Source organism: Cavia porcellus, unplaced genomic scaffold, assembly GCF_034190915.1.
Source record: "Cavia porcellus strain 051 isolate PalLab524CR breed Dunkin Hartley unplaced genomic scaffold, mCavPor4.1 scaffold_23, whole genome shotgun sequence".
Classification (NCBI taxonomy): domain Eukaryota; kingdom Metazoa; phylum Chordata; class Mammalia; order Rodentia; family Caviidae; genus Cavia; species Cavia porcellus.
The window spans coordinates 57,748,757-57,770,988 of NW_026947506.1; the positions used below are offsets into that span (position 1 = coordinate 57,748,757).

Below are 22,232 nucleotides of genomic sequence, written 5' to 3' on the forward strand. Positions count from 1 at the left end.
GCACTGTCAAAAACAATAGTGATTCCAATGGCACACAATCAGGAAAAGCAACATGACAGCCAAAATCTCATTACTGATAAAAGCAGGCAATATATTAAATTTAATAGGGAGATCCAGGAATTGACAAGGCATCTTGATAAAAGTCCTATTTATCTCAGATGGATACATTTTTTAAAAATACAAAAGACTTAGTGACTTGGGAGTAAAAAGTGTTGAGACACTACCTCTAACCACTGTTTGAACACTAAGATATTTTGACTTAGTGGTGATGTCTAGAAGTGTGTAAGTGGCAGTTGGAGGAGGAAGAACTCAATAAAGTGATAACAGCAGCCACAAATCATAAGGAAAACATACGCCAGAGCACTACCCAGTTGCATCAGAAAAAAAAAATCAAGAATCTACAAATGGGATTATATTAAATTAAAAGGCTTACATACAGCAAAGGAAACAGATTCACAGTACAACCTACCTAATGGAAAAAAAAATAACTACTACTAATTGAACAGAATTGAATTCTATCTAGAATTACTAAGAAATTAGACCTTCCAAAATGAAAGACCCAATTGAAATTAGGTCAGTGAAATAAATAAAGACTTATCAGAAGAAGCATCCCCACAAAAAAGAATGAAAAAATAAACACAGCATTAGAGATGTATTAGGTATAACATCAAGGATACAAAATACATGTTAGAGCTCATAAAACAATGTTTGACATTGTTAGCTCTTAGAGCAGTGCAAATTAAAATAACACTGAGATTACACCTTACTCCAGAAAGGAGGGCGATCATCAAAACTCAAATAATAACAAATGCTGATGAAGCTGCAGGGGAAAAAAAAAAAAAACCCTCTACATTGTTAGTGGGAATGTAAACTAGTACAACGACTATGGAAATCAGTATGGAGATTCTTCAAAAAACTAAAATGAGAAATCCCATTCAACTCATTTATTCATTTTCTTGGTATCTTCCAGAAGAGTTAAAGACATCACATCACAGTGACATGTGCATACCCATGTGTCAGTCAAACAGTGTTCAGAGGTATCATTTCAATACTTTGCACTATAACTTATAATAGGAAAATCTTGCAAGTGACCTATATGTCTATAAATAGATGATGCATGAAAAAAACATGGAATTTATTCAACATGGAGAATTACTCTTCTACAAGGACAAATGAGCCATTTGTAGGAAAACAGATGCACCTTGATTGAGACCAACATCAGTGAAATAAATCAGACACTGTTGAATCATTTCTTCTGTATGACAAATCCAAAGTATAAATAAATTAAAGAGAAAAAAATAAAAGACAGATGGTAGGACATAGGGAAATAGAATTTTTGCAAAAAGGAAATTTTTGCAAAAAGCCTAGAAGGAAGGGGAAGGAAAAAAGAGGAAGATAAGAATGAAGATACGTTATGTAAATGTCCTCCACTATAATGAATGTAATCATTATGCACTGCAAGCATGTATTCAAAAAACTGGAAAAAAAAAAGAGAATTGGTTCAGTTAAGTTGGTAGATCATAATACAAATTAAAAGAGAAAATAAATCAAGATAACCACTACTTTATATATAAGTGAAAACAAGGAGTGAGGGAAAACTAGAACAGAGTTGCTATATTATCTAAAATGTCCAGGTTTTACTAGAATGGAAATAAAGACAGACTAAAAAGGAATACCAAAAATAAAAATTGTATCTACCTTTTCTAGCCAGGCATGGTGGCACATTCCTGTAATATCAGAACTCTGGTATCCTGAGGCAAATAGATCACAAGTTCAGTTGAGCCTTGGCAATTTAAAAAGTTAGCAAGACATTGACTGAAAGGAGGAGTGTGTTGGGGATGTAGTCAGTACTAAGGTCCTGGGTTCAATGAATAAAAGCAAGACAAGACAGGACAGGACAGGACAGGACAGGACAGGACAGGATAGGACAGGACAATTTCTAAAAAAACATAAAAGACATCAAATCACATATTATAAATTTTCAATATTTTTAAAGACACCTAGCCCCCCAAAAGTTTAAATATTAAAGAAAAAATGTTATGATTCATCAAATACAGAATATCAACAAAAGAGAACAGAAACTCTAAAAATGAATCAAAAAGAATTTTTAAATTAAGTACTTTGAGCACAATAATCCAAAATGAAAAATTCCTAGAGGACCACAACAGCAGATTTGAGGAGGCAGAAGTGATTTGAAGACACATCAATTTAGATTTTAAATTTGAAGAACAGTATTAGGAACCTTTGGCATAACATATAGCATACAAAATGTACGTGTTAGAGCTCAAAAAAGAAAGGAGAGGAAGCTGAAGAACACAATTTTTAAGGAAAACAATGGTCGAAATTTCCTACATTTGATGAGACATTAATTTAGAATATCCAAGAATCTCAACACTTTTAAAGTAGGATAAAGACAAAAAGAGTCACATCTAGAAACTTCAGATGATACTGCTGAAAGAAGAACAAAAAAGACTTTAAGAATAGTAAGAGGAAAATGACTCATTTTACTTGTAAGTGAAACAAGTAAGATTAATTGCTGACTTCTAATCAGAAAAAATGGAAGGCAGAAGAAACTGGGAGAACAGTTTCAAGTGCTGAAAGAAATAAGTTATTGTCAATCAAAATTTCTACACCTATAAAAATAGATGGAGTACCCACTCATAAATTCAAGGATTAATCGTTATTTAGCAAGTGATGCTTAGTAGGAAGAAAAGCACGACAGGAGTGTGACTCTGGAGATTACATGTAATCCTCCACCCCCTCCTCTCTGGCTCTTCCTCCAGTCACTGCTTCCTTGGTGCTATCAAGAAGGTCACTGCTTTCCTCTGCCACACTTTTCTGCCCTTCTCAGCATCAGTGGACCATGAACTGAACATCTGAAACCTTGAGAAATCCTCTACTGAGAAGAAATGTTGAAGATAAGCAGTGTATTACAGCATCTCCACGTCCTGAAATTCGGACAGCTGGAAAACAACTACTTAGTGGAAAAACACAGATAATGCAGAGAAAAGGTAACAGCAATCTGGAACATTAACCCTGATTCCCAGGAGACAAGGAGACTTGTCTTCACAAATACAAAGTAAGCTGGGAGAGGTTGGCAGTCCCCATGACTAAGCAACCCTCGCCCTAGAAAGGGCCACAGTTTTGCAAGCTGCAAATACAGTGTGGAATTTGACTCTGAAAGTGACTCACTCTAAATGGCAAGCTAGGGTTGATCAGACATTCACTGCAGTTCCTACTATATGAGAGGGATATAATCAAGAGCCATTTGGAGAAAGGCTAAATATTTAAGATTGAGTTGCTCTAAGAATCAGAAGGCACAGAAAAACTACATTTCAAGATTTCTGGGGCCACCCTACCAAATGACTAGGTGGAGGGCTACTATAAAACACATCATGGAGAAGGGCAGGCCTATAGCAGACCCTTTGAGAAATTTAAGCAATGGTGAGCTTGGGCAAGGAAGGACGCAGTAGTCCTGCCTTCTGGGTGAGAATCCTGGCCAGTCATGTATGGTTTTTCTCAGGGGACTGGGTCTGAAATTACTGGCATTAAATCTAGTAGACTGCTGTGCTTACCTCTCCTCATTGCTACCATCTAGCATGTAGCTCAGTGGTCTGTTTACTTTTCCAAAATGCCAAAGTGATCAAGGATTCACTTTGGCTTGGATAACTGCCACATCTTAGGGTGTACATGGGGGTTCTGGCACAAGAGGAATGCAATTCAAGCACACTGGCCAAGGAGCTAAGTGGAGATGGCAGAGACTTGAGGCACACAGGGACTTGGACACTAAGAGCTGCTGGACTGAATACATCTCGAGGGTAGAAACTACATCACTGATTGACTCTGCCTGGTAGGAAAGGCAAGGCAGGTCTCAGGACACACATGCATGCACGCGCATACACACACACAACATACACGCACACACAAATGGATGTGGAAACAACAAGCTGTAGGTAATACCTTCATTATTCTTTTTTTAAATCAGTTTTATACTATTTTGTTTTATATGAATTCATTGTGTGTGAAGATATAGACAACTATTTAGAAGAAAACAAGAGGCATTATGGTAGCCGCCGTTGATCTCCTGTTGTCTTGCTTTGAAATCTGTGTCACTTACATTGTGTTCTCCTGATCTGCTTTGTTCTGTTTTGTTCTGTTTAGTTTTACCTTCTTAAAAAAAAAAAAAAAAGCAGGCTGAAGGTATAACTTACTATCCTTCCCCCACCCTGGTAGATTCTAATACTATAAGACCTGGAAAGAAAATACTCAACAGAAGGAGGAATTTCTTGTACTAACTTCTGTTTTTATTTTTTGTTTTTCCTTTATTGTTTTCTCCTTTTTTTTCCTTTCATTCTCTCTTTGCTTTATTTTCATTATTTTCCTATTTAAAAATTATCTAATCCTATTAACTTTATTCTTTCATTGGATTGTTTGCCTTACTTTTCTCCTTCTCCTCTTCCTTTCCTTTCTTTTTCAAATTTTACTTCTTTCATTTTTTCCTTTACCCAATTCCATTTTTCACTAGTATTACAATTAAGCTTTATTAGTCTTCAAGATATTTAACTCACTAAAAGCTGTTATTGTTGAACTCTTATTTTTAATGATGTTAGTAGATATTTACTTTGTCTATTTATATTAATATTGTATATAATATTATATTGAATGTAATTGGGAAAATAGATGCATCTTGAAAACATAAGAATAAGTGAAATAAGTCAAACACAGGAGGTTAAATATGATTTCTTTTATATGAGAAACCCAAAGTACAAATAAAGACCAAAATAAAAAGTTGATAACAGGAAACAAGGAGAAAGAACTTTTGAAGTTGGGAAGGGGTTCTAAGGATAAAGAGGGAAAGGAGGGGGAAAAGAGATAAAAAAAGATGCAATGTGTATATACACCAGTTCCCCATGGTGAATGTATTCATTATGTATTGAAAACATGCACTATTAAAAAACTTCTAAAGATAAAAATACAAACACTAAAAAATAAACAAATATCTATACCCTAAAATTGCATCAGGTAGTTTGTTCCAGCAATAAAATTAAAACAGTAACTTATAAGAACTAGCAAAAATAATTAGAACAGATTATATATTTTGAGGTTATTCTTATCTAAATTATTTTAAATGATAAATGATAAATAGTAATTATATAATTTTTCTATGGAGAATATTCTACACAAAGATCATACAGAATGTAGTTTATAGTTTCATTAATACACCAGGCTATAACTCAAATATCATGATTACAATATAAAAGGAGGGTGATGAGCTATATTGAAACAAACTTTGGGTATATTAAAGTACAATAAATTGTAGTATGATCATAGGCAAAACTAAAAGCATACAAAAAAACAAAGCAGGAGTTAAAAATCATCTACTAAAAACATTTATTTAAGAGGGAACAAAAGAAAAACCAATAGGACAAAGAGGATACAGATTGTTTTAAAATCAAAATAAGAAATCTAATCACATCAATAATATTAAATATTGGGGCTTGGGATTTAGATCAGCGGCATAAGCGCCTGCCTTGCAAGCAGGCAGTCGTGAGTTCGATCCCTGGTACCAATAAAAACGAAAAAGACAAATAATAATAATAATAATATTAAATATTAATGGATTAAAAACTCCCAAATAAAAGAAAGTTAAGGCTGAATTTAAAGAAATAAAAGAGATAAAATTTATGTCCTCTGCAGAAGATATACTTTCAATTGAAACACAAAAAATAACTTAATGATTTTAATTAAATAAATTTAAATTTAATTCCTTAAAATAGAAATGACTAAGAAACATATAAACAATAAACAAGACCTGTAGTGTCTACACTATCAGACAATACACATTTTAAACCAAAAAGTAGAAACAAAGACTGAAAATGACAAAAAGGATCAGTTCAACAAGAAGATATAGCAAATAAATATTTATTTGCATCAATTCAACAAGAATATACATTTCCAAAAAGCAAAGCCAAATAAAATCAAAGGGAGAAACAACTCAACACTAATAACTGGAAGCTTGAATATAGCAGTCTAAATAATGAGTAACATATCCAAATGACAAATCAAAAACTGACCTGAAACAAACAGATCAGTTCACCCAAAAATTTGCTAACCACACATTCTTTTCAAGCACATACAATACATTAGCTGGGATAGATCACATGCTAGGTCACAAAAGAAAAAAAAAATGATGTGGAAAAAATAAACTTAAAAATAAGGATCAATAATTTTAAAAGGAATTACATAAACCATATTTTTATATTTCTAATTAGAAACCTGTAACAGAAAGACATTTCAGAAATTGAGAAATATATTTAAATAAATAACCAATTCAAATTATCAAATGGATCAGAAAATAAATCACATGAAAAATTAAAAATATTTTTGAACTAAATGAAAATTAATACACAACTTGAAATTAACTTCTACATTACTCCTATAAAAGCACTTTCAAAAAATGAATGACTAAATTAATACTAGAGGCTTCACATTTAAGAAATTACAGAGGATGGAATGCTAATAAAACCTCTGTAAAATGATGTTCTAATAACGAATTATTGTAATCTTTACACAACTCTATATGTTAACTAAATTTCTTAAATTATACAATCAATATGGATGAACTTTATGCAATACATACATTTATAATGCTTGTATGGGGCAAATATAAATATTGTTATAATTTTCTACTTATCTTCATAATTTAAAATTAAAAATTATTTTTATGCTTTCTATATGCATTGAAGGCTGTATTTAAAGTATTAAATCTATTTCGGTTTATCTCCTGCCTCAAAATAGCAATGTTACTGAACTGGTATGGTATCACATGCGTGTAATCTCAGCATTCTGGAGGCTGAGGCAGGAAGAGTGCTGAGTTCAAGGCCAGCCTGGCCTACACAGTGAGTTCAGTGCCAACCTAAACTACATAGTGAGATCCAGTCTCAAAAAAAATTTTTTTTAAAAAGAGAGATAAAATATTACTAATTCATAAAATCTGAGTTTTATGTTTTTAAATGTCTTAATGGTGATAAAATCTCGGGAAATTACCTTTACCTCAACATTTTTTAGCTATGGTTATTCTCTACTTACAAGGATGCATTTATTTGAAGAACTTTTTAAAATGTCAATCACCTTTGGCATAATTTAAATTTGTCATATCATAAGTGATATTGAGATTTGAGTTCATTTTTTGTTCCATAAGTTATAGCACTGTGCCATGTTGTGCCTCTAAGTTTTTAATCATACAATGGATAAAACAATGATACCATATAAGAACTACATATACTATATACGACATACATAGCATAGTGCCAAAGTAACGTAAGCATTTACTAAATTTGTGTTGAAGAAATAAAGACAAAATCCCCTTAGAGTAAAGAGGTGGTGGCAAGTGACTTAACTTAGTTATTTTTCAGTTGAACAAAATTGTCCAAGTCTGCAAACCTTCATGGGAGAAGCTGCTTTATTTGATGCCCTGAATCCAGCAGAAAGGATGTTAAGAAAATAAATCTGTAACATTTAATTCTTAAAAATAGGTGAAGAATCTACGTGATTCAGTTCCCTAATGAACAACAGCTTATAATACTGCAAGAAAAAGAATAAATGTCAAAAATGTCCAGCTGAGTCATGAATGAACAGACATTTACATGTTCAGTTGGATAAACTAGTTGCTTTACTTTGATTAGTCCTTTGGTTAATTAGAATATTTCCATTTTTTCCTGGAACTTACAGCTCTCTGTAGAGTTTACAGAATCAGTAGATGGATTTTTAATACTGTTTACCAACTGTAAGGTTTTGATGGACACTTTAATCATGAAATACAACTGCAAAATCTACCACTGGGAGCTATACAAGTCTTGAACCAAATTGAGAAAAGAAACTACAAGAACACAGCCATCTTATGTTGGTAATAATTTAGGGAAGAAAAGCAGCAAACATTTGTAATACAGTAATTTTTATCAATCAAACAATTTTTCAAATACCCTAAGACATGCATAAATTAATATCTTGTATAATAACTGATGTTTCTGATGCTTAGTCATTTTAATAACATTGTCATTAATAAGATTGTTAATCAATAAACAGTCAACTACAACTGAAACTGAACGTTGTACAAATGTTTAAGGGCCTATACCTTTTTACCATTTGCAAATCTGCAGATTCAATGGCAGCTGCCTTGTAGATTTCTGTATGGTTTCAACACCTGAAATACCAAAGTGGATTATGAATTTTTATATGAGAAAGCATCTAGGTCATGGATGAATTCAGCTCCTATTAGGGAAAGATGAGTACTCATCAAGAACACTTTAATAGATATTTAAGCTCTAAAAAGGACATTTCTAGACAAACTTTAGGAAAATTTATAGCCTAGTAATCACGCTAGTCCAGTATTTTAGAGATCTCCTAGTTAAAAATTATTTCACTAAAATTTAGGAAGAGAGACAAACTACGACACTGGAAAACTGATTTATTTTATTCTTTGCATTGCATCTGGACATACTAAGCCCAAAAGAACAGACCAACGTCACCTATTCCGGCATTTTAACAGTTGTTGGGCAAACTTATTTTAAAGGAGTGGAGGGGCAGAATTCTTTCTTAATCCAAGCAGTTAATATGGAAGTTGTTAATAAGGGAAATCATTTAGTTTAAAGAAGCTTCTAAAACTAGTAAGAAGAAACATTGCTTTCAACTAATAAGGAGGACCACACCTACAAAAAAGACCAAGTATAAGGAGTGTGAATTAAAATACTACAAACACTACTTCGCAAATAATATTAAAAGTTTTGTTTTTCTTTCTGCATGTCACAAATACATATGGTGATCACTTAAAGACAATAAAGTAACTAGGAAAAACAATAAATAAGAACATTACCACTATAAACGGCAATTCTTCTTTTAACATATATCACATATGCTTCCTCTATTTATCATGGTATTCTCAGAAGTGGTAATAAAATCTTGAAATACACTATACATGGAGTAATTTCCTAACACTGCACTGGAGTTCAGTGGCTTAATCATTTGGCATTCCTAAAGTACCTTGAGGTCCTTCAATAAATGTAGCTTCTCCAGAAACAGCCTTCTACTAAAGACTGGATCATCCTTTAGTTTCTGATTCTAACATTTTTTACTACTTTATAGGGAAAAAAATCATTCACACTTTAATCATAAATGTTAAAAGCAGTCCCAATTTTTTCCCTCTTCTATACAAGAACAATTTTATATCTTCTTGGTAAACATCTCCGCATCCATTTTGCCCCTTCTTAATAAGAAAAAACATCATGAGCAACTCCTATATATTCATCTCTCAAACATTGTCTTTTGCAGTTTTCATTCCTCAACTGACAATCACAGTGGCAGCAATCAGAGGTAAAAAATGTTAACTGTTTTCCTGCTATATTTTTTTTAAGGAAGGTCAAAAATTTATTGACAATTTAACTCATGCTGACTTGACTCCTTCAATTTCTTGCCTCATTTTGCTTTTCTGTCAAAACAAGATGTATCTTTTGCAAAATTTTAATTAAGTAACATGGAGTATGTAAAATTCTGGAGCACTGTGGTTATTAAAGATACAGTTAATGTGAAAAATTTAATCCATGGGAATTTAATAATTATGGAAGATTACATATATACTTGATCAAAATTGTTTTTCATTAATAGAACATCAGACAGCAGCACTAAAGAATATACTTTCACCTGGGGAAATTTAGATCTTTATACTTTTAAGAATATTATGCAAGCGATAAAGGCAAAATATAGAATGCTGAAAGGCCAACACCAAATGATACAGTCTATATGCACCTGCTTTAAGTATCTTAAAATAGGAAAAACTAATCTAAAGCACAGAAAATTAGAACACTGGTTTCCTCTGGGGTGAACTGGGGATAAGGACTGAAGGGAAGGAAACTCTCTGTGGTGATAGCAAGTAGACATATCTTAATAGAGACACAGGGTACAAAGGATGAGGGTACATTTAATGTAGTTACCCTAATTGTATGTAAATGTTACATGTAGAGAAAACCAACCTGTAACTTAATATTACATTCTAGTTAGTATACATAAGTACTTAAAAGCAAGTATCCTTATGTCTAAAATAGTTTGGGATAAGTAAAAACATAAATTGGAGAAACAGGATATGGACATAATATCTAAAAAGTATAACAAATTATTCATGGTAGAATCTAGATGGTAATTACTGGGCATCAATTGTAAAGTTATTTAATGTTATGTGGTATTTTGAAATGTTCCTAAAGAAGTAAGATATGGGAAGGATTGTGAGAAAAGAATAGTGATAGAAATAACAACATTTCACCATCTCAAGCCTCTGCCCCTCAAAATGTATAGTGCTCCAGAAAGCTCAAGGTTCACAGCCTTATCCAACTGAGTCCAGTTTTACTGGCCATTTCAACTTTACCCAAGTAGTCATGACTCAGCAGTGTCTCATTCAGCTGAAAGGATCTCTTTTTATTTTCAATTTGTAGTGATTTTTATCATACAATGACATTTACTATTTAACTGAATAATATATGACTCAGTCCTGTCTATGGCCATTCCAACTCAGGAATGTCTCTTCAGGAAACAGACTTGACTCGGAGAATATCTCTCAGCGCCGAGCACTCTGCTTGACACACAGCAAAATTCAAAGAAATTTATAACTCTGTTTGGAATCCACCAAGGTACAAGAGCAAAGGTTGGAAACTACGTTTGGAATATATCTACTCCACTGAAGATTACATGTGAGTTAGTAACCTGTGAGTTAAGAATGGTTTTCACATCTTTCAACAGTTCAGTCAAATCAAAAGAATAATACTTTGTGACAAAGGGATATTACACTAAATCCAACTTTTGTTTGTATAAAATTCTATTGGAACACTGCTTTACTGTTGCATTGCTTTTGGCTACCAACACACTATGAAATGTGTTGAGTAGTCATGACAAAGTATGAATGACTTGTAAAGTCAAAAATATTTTCAAGAAAGTACTAGAGATGCTCCTGTTCTAGAGAAGTCATTATTGGTGGGTTTTCAGCTTTAGTCCTGCAGTGCAAATCTCAGATTTTTATGAGTCAACTACTTGAAACCTAAATATATTGGAGGAAGGCGTTTGCTAGCCTGATGCACAATTTGGTGTTGAAAAATAAAAACAAAACTCATTTGTCCTTAATTCCTGTTCAAATCTCAAAGCATCGGTGAGGAGAAGCCTTTTACTCAGTGATGTCTAGACATAGAGAATTCTAAAACTTTTTTCGTTGTTGTTAGCTCTTGAAGGAGAACTTTTCCATGTCATTTCTCACTTTTATTGGAGAATGCAAGCACAACAGTTTTGTGGATTATACAACATGTTGTTCTGGCTAATTAGTTTACTAGCAATTAAAAATAAAATCATGGCAGAGGGCCATTTGTCAATTTCACCTTGTCATAAATGTGCTTGATGCTCATTGTGTCTTAAATAAAAATGTATCACTAGCAAGAGAGATGTTTTCCATTGGATTTTATTCCATCATTTGGTGTAATTATTCCTGACAATTTGCCCGTCATACAGTGTTTCTCTCCAGAAGGAGAAAAATACTACTTTGTGTTCTTGTGATCACAAGTCTAATTGAGCAGAAAATAAATCTGTTTTAAAAATGAAAAAGGAGACAAGCTACTGTTTTACTGTTAAAAATAATATAAAGAACAAAATGACAAAAAATATGGTAGCAAATATTACTCTAAAATTTAACAGTATTTTTCCTTAAATATCAAGACACTTTCCAAAATCATGATTTTATATGATAGTGAAGAACTGTAGGTATACACAGCTATACCTGTCATTGTTTTTTCTATTTTCAGAAGAAGATAGGGACCAGATGATAGGTCAGCGAGCTATCAGAGGAAGCATAAGGAGCCACCCCTGCCCCTTCTATTGAGAATGAAGGAAGTAGGTGCCATGTTGTAATTTCAGCTGACAAGAAGCATTAGCATTATCACACACTTTGTGAATTAAGTAATGATTTAATTAGTATCAGTCTGAATGGTCATATAATGTTGTAATTAGAAGGCTGAGACAAAAATAATTGGTGGAGGTGGGGCTGGGACTTGGAAAATTAACATAATGAATGGAACACAGTAAGTGGGAATGTGCTCCTCAGTGGCTATCACAGACCCTGAGGGCAGGGAACCCTGGTTTGCACTAGTGTGCAAACCTTCAGCTGTCTCACTGTGCCCCAGCAATTTAGGCACTCATTTTCTTATTACTGAAGATAAGGAACTGAGAAGCACTGGGCTATAAATCTTTCTTTACTCCTTTTTTTCCAGGGTGGTCAAATTATTCCACTTTGCCACAGTTCACCTTATGTGTGTGGTGGGAAGAAAAGTAAAACGTCATCTGCTTCAAAGCAAATGATATAGTACTCACAGGGAATTGTCTCGCTACTCTGGTCTTCAGTAAATGAATGTACAGAGGAGCCAAGAGAAGTTCTGTGAAGCAGAAGCGGGGTCTGAAGACCTAAAACATTAACTGCCTTGTAACTTGATTAGCAGTTGCTTTGTTTTCTTGTAGAAAACTAGATTAGAGAGCAGCATACACATGTGGCAGGCTACCAGAGCATCTTAACACCTTTCTCATACATTTTGTTTTTACCTGGGTCTAGGACTTTAAAGAACAAAATCTGCCTCAGCACATCTCTATTGGCACTAAGGTAAAAAAATACTAATCAGAAACTGAGAAATTTTCAACAGCAAAAGTGTTAGGGTTTAGATTTAAAAAGCACCCCCAAGTCCCGTGTGAAGGCGACTAGAACATGGGAGCACTAGGCTCATCAGAGGATTCATCTGTGGATGAGTTCAGTAGCTGACTGCTGTTAGGCAGGGAGGCCTGGCTGGAGGTGGTCGCTGGGCGTGTGAGCTAGAAAGGCCCATTTTGTCTTCAATTTATCTCTTTTCTTTCTGCTTCCTGGCTTCATGAATTGAGGACTTTTCCTCCACCATGCCTTCCCAACTTGCTGATTCTGCCTGGAAGAAGCTGACTGTGTACAAAACATTTCTTTTTATTTAAATTTCAGGCATTGGGTATTTTGTCCCAGTGATGGGAAAGTGATACAAAGATGTTAATATGAGAGACAGCCTCTTATAAAAATCATTAGATAGTGGTGCAATGTAGCTTTTTTTTCTACTAGTTACAAGAGGCCACTGTTGGAACACATGAGTTTAGGAATTCAGACAGTTTCTGACCTGAGGTGCTTTTATTTAGGTTTTTTAACTTTGTGATGGTATAAAACTATACTCATATAAACACTCCAGTTTTAACTTTCAGTATAGTATCCAATGAAATATATGACCTATTCAACATTTCAGTTTGCTTTCTGCCAACCATGGTTCAAAATATTACATGAAAATTCCAGAAATTAATAACTCATTCCTAAATTGTGCACCATGATCAAATGTCGCTCCCATTTACTCTGTCCTGCCTGGAGTGTGAATCATCCCCCTGTCCCACATACCTTGGCTGTGTAACTGCCTGTTGGTGACTTAGTAGCCACTGTAGCTACCGGATGACCATCGCAACACTGAATTACATGCTAAAGGACCCCTCATGTTATTTAATAATGGGTCCCAAAGTGCAAGAGTAGCGATGCTGGCGATTTGGTTATTCCAAAGAGGAGCTGTAAAGTTTTTCCATTAAGTGAAAAAACAAAAGTTCTTGATTTAAGAAAATAATAACAACAAACCTTATGCTGAAGTTGCAAAATCTATGGTGAACTGCTAATCTCTTACTATGAGTAATCTTTAGATTAAATTTTGTTATGGCTATGTATGTACAGGAAAAGGTATTGTACTGGTTATCACTGAACAGTGCACTGCACAGCTATACCCTGGCAAAGAGGCAACCCGGGATCTAGAATTTAACATCCAGGAATCTGGGAATGGGACACTGAAACAAGACTGCAGAAATATCTTCACCTTAAGCTGCTTTATAGAAAAAAGAAGTTAAAGTCTAAAATGAGTGACCCCTGAACCATTTTTACCTTCTAAATCTTAGCAAGTATACCTAATTTACATGGAGAATCCTAGAATCCTGATTCTAGGAAGTAAAAGTCTTTGGATTTTAGTATTTGGAAGTAAGACAACTAGAACAAGCCTAGGAATAAAGAGTGTGTATGCCACTCAGCAATGTGCACTAAAGTGTAACTCCCTATTGAACTTCTCATTTAATGTGTCTGCTCTTCACTTAGATTTGTTTTACTGGTCTCTGCATGTAAATCACAAAATTATTCTATCCAGTCAGTCTTAGTCACATTCTTTATCTTCCAGTCCCCACCTTTAGATTGGCTACCTATAGTGTAACAGCCTACGTCACGTGAGTACTGATAGAGACTTTTTGATGGGAACACCACTGTTGAGAAGACTGAAAACCAATACCATGGACCAATATAGTCTTGTTTAACAAGGAACTTCTTTCCTTGTCAATAAAAGCTGAAGCATGCAAAGAAAACCTCAGAATAACTGGTCCAAATGGTATAGTAACTAGAAGTAGGAAGTAACTGAAGAGGAAAGTAAAGAAGGAAGGGAGAAAGCACTGGAAAGAAAGGAAATGAAAACAGCCTATGAAATATGTCTCTCAGAAATATTACTGTCGACAATCAAAAGTACGAACCACCCCAGGAGAATGTTTTTGTCATACAATATACTGCATCTTACAGAGGAAGGAATGAAAAAAAGGAAGCCAAAGGAATTTCAAGGCCCCTCAGTGTGGCAAAGCATACAACTTAATATCCAAATGTGAGAACTTAAATATTTTAGGATTCATAAAACAAGGCAAGGTTCCCTTATTTAGGAAGCAGAAGGTACTCTGCCTTAGAGACACATAACACATCTCAGAAATCTGTCTGTAAAGCACAGGTCCTGAGAGTAATTTACTTGCCTCTTAAGTAGTTTATTTTCCCATCTCCCAGGGCTCTAACACAGTTCAGAAGCTCAGATCAACAGGCTAACAAGAACATGATAACAAGATTTTGTGTTAAATGATAGGTGTGAGTAGCAAGTGATACAAAATCAGAAGGAATAACATAGATTCCCAGTAGAAAGCAAAGAACTAGTCAAACACAATCATTCTAAAGATGAGGAAACCAAAATGTACAGTAGTTATCTCAGTTTGGATTCTCTCAAGGAGCAGGCCTGAAAAGTTTATTTAGGAAGTAAAATGGAAAACAGAAGGGAAGTCGTGAAGTAAAAGGAACACAGTGGGTAGGGAATAACTGTGTGTCATTAAGCCAACTAGCACTGCGGCAACTAGACATTAATCCCACTGGGGAGACTCTGGAAGCCAGTAAAGAATAGATACTTCTTAGAGTTCTCTCACCGAAAAGGCAAGGTTGCTGGTTTATTTCCTCAACAACTCCCATTAGCCATTGGCTGAGCATTGCTCAGGCAGGAATTAGCACCCTTTTCCTGCCTGCCTATCTATTAGACAAGGCAGGTAAACCCTATGGACAAGTGAATACAAAGACTAGCAGGCAAAGTAAAGGGCAGAGAAATCGGGGTGTGGGCAAGGCACTAGGAGCATCCACTACGGCTCATTTGTGTAAAATGAAAGACATAAAACATGAAGCAAGTAGATGGCAATGATATTAAGTCAACACTACACCACTCAGGATTCACATTTTCCATCTACCACTCATTCCAGATTCAATATAAAATGAAAATTGTATATACTGCAAATTGGGACTAAAAAGAAAATATACACAGTTTGAAGTATGGGGCAGATTGAATAGTTGCAAATACTCAGGAAAATTCAAGGATCTTTGTAGTATACAATATAGCACTAGCATTCAAAAATATACATGCTAAAGAAAATTAGGCGAGGCATTTCCAAAATTATTTATTTTTCAATCTCAGAAATTTTTAATGGGCCACCCTGAGTTGCTATGTTAGAATTTCAGCAGACAACAATCAAAGGACAGATTAGAAACACTATTATAGGAGCCAAATTCCATTGTTCAACTGAAACAGAAAGTATTTCTGAGTAAAAGCATTTTAATGCCATGTGTTTTATGAATTTATGACCTCTGGCCTTCACATTCAGACAGCAATTCTGAGATAGGTATCACACTATTACTTCACCTTCAACTTGAAAAATTATTACCATCTACCCAACCATTCAGACCAGAACCTTAGGTGGCAGGTTATTCTTGATGTTTTCCTTTTTCTTAAATTCAAGTGATTGAAAATTCTTTTCATTTGTCTCAAATTAATTTAATGTACTCCTGAGGAGCTCTCAAATTAATCTACTCCTTACCATCTCCACTGCTATTACCAGTGCTAACAGGTTGTTTTCGTCGCTCTCCTGCTCTGTTTTGGTCTCCTGACCCATCCCTCTAACCACTCCGCCAAACATGTGATGGTTTTCTAAGTACCATTAAATCTCAGTCAGTGAATCTCTGTGTAGCTTTCCTGGTATCAGTGCCCTTAGAATGAAATCTAACAGTCTCATCTGGTATTTCAGTGATACCTTGGCACTCATCATTAATTGGGAGGTGTAACTGGGAGGTGTAATTAACACCAAATAAGTTGTTTTGGCTAAAAAGGGTAGTGAGTCAGGAGATAATGGATGCCGACAAGCTCTAGCTTGCACAGCATGTACAAAATGAGTACAGGGACAAAACTTTTGTGTCAAAATGTCAAGTTTCAAAGCAGTTGAATACCAACATATGACTCAGTCTTGCTAACCTCTGTCCTTTGCTTTCTTCAGGACTAATACAATCCATTTGCTTTCAAGCCACAGGAACTTGGTATATAATGTCCATTCTTGCTGTACTCTGCACCTACAAAATCCCAGACATCCTTCACACCACACTTAAACACTGCCAGACTGGGGATGGAGTTCCAAACTTCCACACAAGGTGAGGTTTCCTGGATATACTCTCTTAGAATTCTTAGGGAAGCAGTTTTGCACAACTTTCCCTCATGCATCCAGTAACTGTAAAATGCATTTGTTTTTATACTAGAATATCATATTGATCAGGGAAGAGACCATACTGGCCTTAATCATTAACACAAATCTGCATGTACCATACTGTATAGCCCAGAGCCCATGCTCAGTGAACTTTGCTGACTCACTAACTAGTATCTAAAAGAGCATGATCAAGGTTATCCTCTTTGATGTCAAATGTACAAGGAAACAAAAAGTACTACATTAGAACTTAAGTTACCTGCACTCATGGAAACTGTTCAATGCTAAGGTCAAACAATACATAGGAACAAAGAAATGAGATAAATTAAGAGGCCTCAGACCACTATCTAAAAATAGGTATATATTTTCTGAAGTGGTCCATAAACTCTAGAATTCAAAGCCTGAAAAACTTGTATATTTTACCTAAAGCTAATAATACTCATACATTCAGACTATGATCCTAAGATAAAGCGAAAGAGCAATAATTTGAATGCCATGCTCGAAATTTTTTTCTCAATAATGAACACATGGTTATAAATCCAGAGATCTAGAAAGCTTTTGCTTGTAGAAATTAAACGAGAGGTGCAGATCCAAGGTATAGGAGCTACCATTCCAGATACCTTTTACAGACTGTGTCCCAGAAAACCATGAATTTTCAAAAAGGTACCAGTGACATGCTGCACATAATTTTTACACATTAGCCTACTGCTGACTGTCAGAAAGTATGTATTATTCAAGCAGGGTGCACATTCAGTAATGGAAAGGGTGAGGGGAGATGCTGCCTTTAATTTTAATGTGCCTGACATACTGGAAAAAATTATTGGCATCTGTATGGGTATGACTCAGTGTTTTGCGGAACATGTGTTGTATGCAACGCTGTTTATTATCAGTAAATGAAGCCAAAAGCTAAGTTGAAAATGAATGCTAAATTAAAAATTATATAAAATGGAGTGAAATGATTTAATTAACAGATTATAAGTGAAATGTTGCAGTGCAAGAATGAGCTTGGGAAGAAAGAGAAGGGCAAAATGGGGTTGGGTGGAAACCTGTCTTTTCCCTTTATTTGCTCAGATTCCAATATAGTCACATGATGCTTGCCAGGTTTTAACCACAGCCTCTGTGACAGTCAATAAATTGCTTAACTAAGCCACCAGTTTGGAGAACTGAGTTCAAAACAAATTGCCTTCTGCTGTACATCAAAAGGTAAGAAAAAATACAGTATACTGTCTGACAAATTTAACTCTCTATTTCAAAGATCCTGGAAATACATAATTAAGCCCATCCTCCTCTATGGGCATCCTGCAAACCTGGGGAGTATAGCAGTTATCTTTTGGAGTGCAATGACATAAATATTTATGGGCCACCAAATGCCAGTGCTGTACTGAGTACTGTAACGAGTACTTTCATATCTGCCATCTCAGTTTTTCTTACCATTATATGTGTTACCATTATGATAATTCTCTAATCTAGGGCAAGTAAGGATATTTTCTAAAGTTATTCCACAAGTACAAATAAAACTACAACTCAAACCCTCAGGTTTGTTGTGTAAAGCTCATACTATTTCCATTTTAAAATGTGACTCCTGCTAGGATTCATTAAAAAATATGCCACATGTATCCAAAAGAAAACTATTTCCAATTTTAAGAGACATTCCCCAAGAGCTCATTTACTCCACAGTGGATAAGCCTAAGGAAGGCAACAAAGAATTTTCCTTAAAAAAATAAAATAATTTGCTGGTACAATGGTGCATGCTAGTAATCCCTATCACATCAGGAGGCTGAAACAGGGAGATTACAATTTCAAGCACAGTCTGTGCAATTTAGCAAAACCCTATCTTAAAATTAAAAAGAAGTAAGGAGGAAAGGAAGGAAGGAAAGGAGGAGGGAAGGAGGGAGGGAGGGAGAGAAGAAAGAAGGAAGGAAGGAAGGAGAAGGAAAGAAAGGAAGGAAGGGCTAGAAAAATAAGAAACCACCAGTATCGTCACAAAAAGGATTATATTCCACATTAGTATTAGTCAAAGTTGAAGCGCATTTAAAATAGCTTTTTATACTGTTTCACATTAATTCAGTTACTTTTTGTATTATTACATCTACCTTCTTTTAGATAGAATCTGAGCTTGGATGATGTCGTGATCTCCCAACTTTGAGACAATAAGATAGCAATTGAAATTAGGAAGCAAAAAATAATAGACAAAATTACTGAATTATAATAATGACTGGAAGATATTTTCAGTCAATTGTGCCTAAATGGACATTTTACATGATGCAGTGTTTCAAGACTCAACATACACTCCTTTTTCCTACTAGAAATTATAAACAGAAAGAGAGGGAGGCAAATCCATGTTCGCTTTAAAGTAATTAATGGAGGACAAAATGGCTAAAATTGTGTTGCTTTTGCCTATCAAAAAAGGAACTAGGTATTTTTGTACCACAAAACAAATTCCAAAATTGTTCATTTTGAGGTGAACTTCGTTTGAGGGAACAGAAATAAATTTAACTGTCCCACTCTGCCATATGTCATTTGAACTAGCTAACATGAATATATGCAAATTGATTCAGGAGGTTGGTCCCAGCTCCCTGACTAATGAGCAGAGGGAAAAGGAAGAATTCTAACAGAGGCATGAGTTCCAACTACGAGCCGGTGAAACTGCTAAGCAGATGTCATGAATTCAGACAACCAGTTCCTCTTCCTGAACTGTGGGAAAATCACAAGGCAGCAACTGGGGGAAACAGTAAGAGTTCAAGCAGATGAAAAATGTTGGTATTTTTGGTCTCCAAATTTAACCTCAATTCATTCTCTTTTGTTATCATTCAGCAGTGCTCAGATGCTGCCACCAGAAAACTAGCTTTAAATGAAGTCTTTCCAACTTTCATGGAAAAGCTAGGAGTGTACAACACTATAAGCCTTCTTTCAGAGGTCTGAGTTGTTAACTGACACTCTATTGTCCAAAAAACTGTTCAATTTGTTCTCAGTAATGCTCTTATAATAAGAAGCTCTTCAGGTTGTTTTTTTTTTTTTTAAACCAGGAAAAAAAAAAAAAAGAAAAAAGAAAAAGGTCAAGGTAGTGGGTAGGGGAGTTGCAAAACGTGAGAAAAACCAGTAAGAGGAAAGGAAGAAAGGGAAAACAGGAAGGTTGAAAAGATACACTTTAGATGCAGGGAAATACACAGGGTTTTCTCCCGTTAGTAATGTTAAAATGGTCTGGTATGCCTGAGAGTAAATCGATAATAGGCCTAGTTCAAGAGCAACTGCCATCTTACATAAAGATTTGAATGTAAAATAGACACAGAGGCACATGATACTCTCCAAGGTCCCCAGCAGCCACAATATCCATCCTTGGCAGTTCATTTGACATTGACTTTCCTGGCTGCCTGATAATTTTTCTTACTCTTCTCCCAGTGCTTCCTATTTCTTTAGCTTTCTGAAGCTTACCAAGAAAGTGAAGAGATAATCACAGGAGAAGGGTTCAGTTTGGGAACAAATTCTGCATTTGCCTTGAAATGATGCATACAATGGGAAAACAAAAAGATGAACTTACAAGGACATGATTTTAGTTCTCAAGAAGCCCAATCAGAAGATTCATAAAATGTCACTAAACATGCAAAATGGGCAGTGGGCTTTCTGATTAAAACTGACCAGATAATTTCAAATGGCTTCTTTTTTTTCCTACCATTTGCCATCTTGTGCCTCTACCAGAGACACAGACAAAGGAAAAAGACAAAAGGCCTTCTCCACACTGTCTTGGCTCCTTCCAGAAATATTTTTTAGAGCTATCATTCCTCAGAGGCTTTTGAATATAGATAATTTCTATGGTCAAAGCCAAAAAACCTTAGCTGGTAATAGGAAATGTCACATGGAACCCACTAGCTAGTCACAATTTCCATTTAAAAATAGAAAATTTAAAGAGGGTGCCTTATCTGGATGATTTAATACATGTCTCTGCTTATTACTGTTTTCAAAGTGCCTTTTGCACAAATCTGATTTCAACTGTGCAATAAAGATTCATTATCCTTTTACATAGCAGCCTTTGCATTTCTATGCAGGATCTAATTAGGAAAATATGAACAATTCTATAAACAGATGCTAATCGTGAAGGGAAAATGCTTCCATTTTAGAAAGAAGGCATTGCTAAAACTTTTTTCAGAAGAGTACCACATCTGCATGAAGAATAAGGAGAAGAGAGAGAAGACAGAAAATTGTCTTTTTTTCCTTGATAAAAGTTGTGCTAGTATCAGAGAGTAAAAGCCCCTAGCAAACTGCTACAAAGTTGGAGTGGGACAGAATACACATGATTTATTTAAATCCTATGTCCTTCATGTAATTTTTGTTTGCATAATTAGTTTTTAAAAACTCACCTTCTCTTTCTTATATATATAGTTTTCCTACAGTAAGTTCCATGACTTTTATGATGGGGGAGTTGTCAAACAGGGCCAGAAAAACATTCCTTTGACTTTTTTTCTCCAAGTTTTGGGAGATAACTATCAAATGATACTACAATAGACTGGAGAGATAAGTGTAAGAGACATGTTGGGTGGAAGGACAATTCCTTGTTTCATCATTGCTATATTATAGATGCAATTTAAAGTCCTATTGTATGGACAGTTATTCGTCCTAATCATATTCAACATCTCCACAGCATGCACATGGTTGGCTACCCTCATTTACAAAACACATTTTCCTCTGTGTTTGTGAGTCCCTGGTTATCTTACATCACTGACTTTTCCCTCCTTATCATTTTCTCCTTCTGAAAATGGTAAGTTGCTTCTGAAAAAGGCATTCTGTTCCAGGCCATCTTCTTTAATTTCTTGTGCGAGGGATTCAAACTATCCCATGAGTTTAAATCCTATTTGCTGACTTTCAACTTTGTATCTCCAGGCTGGGCATCTTTCTAATCTCCAGATTCTAACTCCTTGGTTAATCTCTTTGTTATCAATTACTACCCCATCAATCACTATATAGATTTATTAGTATACTATATATTATAATAACATATATTACTATATATACCAGTTACTATATCAGAACAAAAATATTACTTGCTTCCCACCCTTTAAATCTATGTGCACATAATCTTCTTTTATCTGTCAATGACATCAGCAATCCAGTTGCTCAAGCTAAAGTTCTTAAGTAGTCCTTGATACAGTGGTACCCTACACTTGTAATGTGGTTGCAATTAGAATTGTGGAAAAATTATGGGACCAGAATCAGAGAAAGAATTAAATTTGTGAACCAAGGCACCACTGAGCTTCTTTTGCTTTATATCCCATATCCCATTCATGTAGGTTCTGTCTAATTTGTATTCA

General features: G+C 34.9%; 1 protein-coding gene and 1 long non-coding RNA gene across 11 annotated transcripts in view; both read right to left on the reverse strand.

Annotated features, from left to right (window-relative positions):
* The window catches only part of LOC134472286 (uncharacterized), a 111,043-nt gene extending 102,891 nt beyond the window's left edge, over positions 1-8,152 (reverse strand). Inside the window, exon 1 of the long non-coding RNA XR_010042141.1 lies at positions 1-8,152. This exon is cut by the window's left edge and continues 99,209 nt beyond it. This is a non-coding gene — a long non-coding RNA (uncharacterized LOC134472286).
* Auts2 (activator of transcription and developmental regulator AUTS2) overlaps positions 1-22,232 on the reverse strand; it is a 1,133,580-nt gene that overhangs the window by 507,016 nt on the left and 604,332 nt on the right. The gene's annotated exons all lie outside the window — the stretch shown is intronic.